We start from the raw sequence: 5,040 nt of genomic DNA, 5'->3' as shown, positions 1-5,040 counted from the left end.
GTGTCTGCTCGATCAGTGCTGACCTTTTCATAATTAATTTTATGATGCTAGTGAGAAGAGAAGACTTTTATTTATTTCTTTTTTCAGGACATTCACAGGCTGTCAAGACAAGCTGGATTATTGCAGTAGATGTCCACCTTGAACACCTGCAAGCGGAAGACTGCAGAGAAAAACTGATTGGGTAAGGAATTCCAAAGAACGGATGTTTCAACTGAAAAAGGAAGTGGCTTAGGAGTTAGTGCGGTGCTGTGTAGGAGAGAGGAGAAGCACAGAATGGGTTGGATGGGTTTAAAGGCTGATACACTCAGCTCGATATATCTAAGAAACAAAGACTGTTCAAGTAAGAACAGGAAAATCAGGGTAGAGAGGTTTCTTGCTAATCATTCGTATGAGAATCTTTGGGATATTTGGAATATTTTTATATGTATAGGTTGTACAGTCCTACTTATAAGAGCAGGACAGTATTGTAGATATAGATTCAGCTTCGTAGAAACTCAGTAATCTTTCGAATCTAAGGTATTTCCAGGCTCTGAATGAGAAGGTTAGTTTAAGAACACGGCTTTTTTTTCCTTTTCTCTGTCTTTCCAGTAATGTTCATATCATAACAGTAATGACAACTCAGCCGATGTTAATGACGATGTAATTTTGTTCTAGTAGTAAAAGGAATCAATACTTTTATGTTGAGTCGTTCTTGCTGAATATTTATTTATATCTTTGTTTGTGAAAGAATAAATCAAACTTTTATTGTTCAATAAAAGAATACCTGTCACAAATGACAATACTACCTGCTCTTATACGTTTATAGAATTATTCCAATGAAGGGAATTCACTAGGTAGTTGCTCTCGATCTGCCAGAAATTGTAAATAAAAAAAAATTAATGTCTCTCCTAAGATTACTTGACAAAGAACACGATGGATAATTAGCACTGATTGCACTGCTAGAGGCGCATGGCTTAGTGGATCGGGTGTCGGATTCATGATCGTATGATTGTGGTTTCGATTCCTGGACCACGTGACGCGTTGTTCTCTTGAGCAAATCACTTCATTTCACGTTGCACACAGCTGATGAAAATGAGTAATCCTGTGACGGGCCGACGTCCGTCCAGTGAGGAATATACACACCAGAGAAACCGGGAAAGCGATCCCATGGTACTTACAGAGTAATGTGGACTAACTAAAACACTACTTTTAAAAGCAAAACCAAAAAAGAAAGGATAGGATAGCCAGAATTAGGATGAATTGTCTTTCTTCTCTAATTCTTTCTCTCTCTGTATCTTAGTTCCTTTCCGGAAGAAATCGATCGTGGTTAAACCTGGAGTGAGATGGGCTCTGCTAAGTTAAAAATATCCAAGACACGCAAAAGGTCGCAGCAATGCCCCTGCGATTCCATAAAAGCGTTACGGCCTATGTCATGGCATGTTTACTTTAATAAACCAAACAAAGAGAACAAATAGAATAACCGCTTATCATAAAGTTCACAGTAAATTGCATACCTGGACAAGTATATATCTTCCTTCATCCATTAATGTATATCGTATGTATTCTTTCAATGAATACATAAATATAGTAGCGTTATTTTACGGCATTGGCACTTGATGCAGATCAACAGGCATCTTGGCCCACAACTCTATTTCTCTCACCAACATTTCTCATTTTTTTTAAATCAAAGACTAGCGTCTGAAACGTCGAAATGCTTTCCATTGTTTTTAAGCATTAAACTAATATATTTATTAAAGCTTGGCCTTGCGATGTTATCTTCCCTTAGTGCCCATTGTTAAATATGCCTTCAAATATCAGCGGTAAGTTTATATGTACGAGTTATGAAAATGTGTGATATTTATTCATACAACAAACGGCTTATGCATGAAAATAAAAGAAACTTAACTCAACCAGGAATTGAAAACTCTTGCTCACTCATCATAATATTCTTATATTCCTCTACTCCTCCTAGATAAAGACAGTGTCTCTCACTGATCACTGACTATACCTGCTACAATTGCTTAACTTTAAAATGTAAATAAGTGGAATATTTTGGGTTCATTTCATCTTTCTCAAGCAGAAGGTGGAATAATCGTCCCAGGCATTATTTAATAGATTTGATATTAACCCTGGTTCACTTAAAAATCTCATTCAGATCTCTCTTCATAAAAGCACTTGCTTAGTTTAGTGATACACATTTGCTAAGTAACTGCCACGGTCTTCTAAAAAAAAGCGCTTTTTTGCATTTATCTGAAGAAAAAACATTTTCGACACTTGGCGTGCCCTGGCGGTAAGTTATTCTAAGGGAGATAATCGCTTCTAGATTAATCACAGCGGGATTAGAAGTCTGAGTTTTAAATCGAAGAGTAATGAAGATGTACAAAACTTACTTATTTATTTTCTCTTACTCGTTCAGTCCCGTTATATCAATCTTAGTGAATTCAACATCATGTCATATGTATATATAAGTATTCCACTTTCATATATCAATGCACATGCTCACAAGTACACAGGTATGCGCCCATGCATGCATACGTAGACATATGTAGACACATATTCCAGCATGGCCGCGGTTAAATTACTGAAACAAGTAAAATAATCAGCGGAAAAAAACACACACACATGCACATACATACAGACAGAAAGACATGCATTCTTACATAAATATACCGTTGCTAGCGAGACATCGAAGTCCTATTCACTTTATACCCCTGTCTGATAAATTATGTATTCATGTTGTGTGTGCATGTATATTTTTGTGTTTATATATATATATATAAATAGATAGATAGATAGATAGATAGATAGATAGATAGATAGATAGATAGATAGATAGATAGATAGATAGATAGGTAGGTAGATAGATAGATAGATAGGTAGATAGATAGATAGATAGATAGATAGATAGATAGATAGATAGATAGATAGATAGATAGATAGATAGATAGATAGATATAGTCTGTGTGTATATATGTATTTTAAGTGAATACGTATATGTGTATACATCATTTCATTCCTACAACATGACAACATAATATCTGAAAATAGTTTGATAACATTAATAGAAGTTACCAAATGCTGATAGAATTATAAAGAAAGAAAGTAAAATTTCATAACATTTGCTACAGATTTTTGTGAAAGCTTATATTTTTGTCGTATTATTTAGCTTTTCCTCATACTGTCTCGATGTTAAATTTCAAAGACTGTGAATTCTGTTTGAGCTGAGAAAGGAACAACCACTCTGAATGTCTCTTCGCTGACTCAATCCATACCAAAACGAAAAATTTAGATTTGACATGAATACAAATGTGGATGAAAGATGAAATTCACTTATTCATGGCAATATGAATAAGATCTTTAGAAAATCATGTTGAATGAGGACATTTTATATTTGATACCCTTGATTTGATATATATATATATATCATATATTATATATATATATGTATGTATGTATATATATATATATTTATATATATATATATATATATATATATATATATATATATATATATATATACCCTTCACCTTAGGCTGTGCTTATATCTTGATACTTATATAACATCATATTTCGCTCAAGTATATTGATTTTAAATTTTGATACTAGGCCAGCAATTTCAAGGTAGGAGTTAAATCGACCTCATTTTATCGACACTGAATGAATGAAAGGCAAAGTCGACGTCGGCGGAATTTGAACTCAGAATATAACGGCAGACGAAATGCCGCTAAACATTTTGCTTGGCGTGGTAAAGATTCTCCTACTTAAACACACTCGCTATTGAGATATTTTATATGCTTTGTAATTTTAATTTCAAATACATTTGACAAGTTTTCGCTAGAAAACTTGGATATTTTCTTGATTTTCATATACCTCTGAATAATGTTTACATTTCTTTCAGTGCTGTGGCCCAAAGTGTCTACAGGTGCATGTATAGGTGTGATCTTAAGAAGCGATTTTTATAGCTACATAGTTTCTAGTTCGGTTCCCAATGTTCTGCAACTTGGTATATGTTTCCTAAAGCACTACGTGAAAACACGAGACCAGCTTCCTTTCTCGTTTTTCAAAAAAAAAAAAACAGCCATATTGTGTATTTGAGCCTGAAGGAGTGGGTGGAAGCACAAGGCAAGATGTATAGGCTACCGATTTGTGCCAATAATAGACGCATAATAATAAACTATTTCACTTCGTCTGAGTCAATTTGTTTGACAGGTCATCACTTTCATGCGACCAGGAATGGCGACGAAGAATCTTTGACAAACCCATGGAACAAAAGTTTGATCAAATAATCAATTAGTTAAGTGATTAAATAGAAAGAGTGCTTGTGTTTAGAATAGGAATAATGTCCTTCTTGATATAAATTAAAATATCTTATCCTCTTTTAGTAATTAAAATTTTTCGACAAGAACACACATACACAAACAGAGCAAATTCGCAGAGAAACATGAAAATATATTCAGAAAATATATACATGCATTCCTTTGTATGCCTGTGTGTATGTATGTATGTATGTATGTATAAAATTGATTTCATTTGAATTTCACTTTGAAATCCAAGACGTGTTGCAAAAACTACTGCTCCACACATTTCCACGCTGTTAAAATAACGTATAAGATTCCTTGGAAGCAAATTTGGTAGAGATAATCAGACAAGAGAGCGAAGCGAGTCGCATATATATGTACATGTCTTTACTCTGTGTTTGTACCCCATCAGTACGCTTGACAACCAGTGTTGGTTTGGTTACGTCCCTGTAACTTAGAGGTTTGACAAAAAAACTGATAGAGTAAGTATCAGACTTCAGAAACAAATAGGTATTGGTGTAGATTTGTTCGGCTAAAACTCTTCAAGATAATAGCAGCAATCCAATGACTGAAAGAAATAAAAGATAAAACATACATACAAACGTGCATGCATGCGCATACATATGTACATATGTATGTATGTATGTATATATAGCTAGCTATGAAACATATGTAGCCCTGTGTTTTATCTACTCAATTCCCTAATTTCTGGATATATATATATATATATATATGAATATATATATATATATATATATATATA

This window comes from Octopus bimaculoides, chromosome 7 (genome assembly GCF_001194135.2).
Source record: "Octopus bimaculoides isolate UCB-OBI-ISO-001 chromosome 7, ASM119413v2, whole genome shotgun sequence".
Classification (NCBI taxonomy): domain Eukaryota; kingdom Metazoa; phylum Mollusca; class Cephalopoda; order Octopoda; family Octopodidae; genus Octopus; species Octopus bimaculoides.
The sequence above is the reverse complement of the archived record's forward strand: the minus strand, read 5'-3'. Positions refer to the sequence as shown.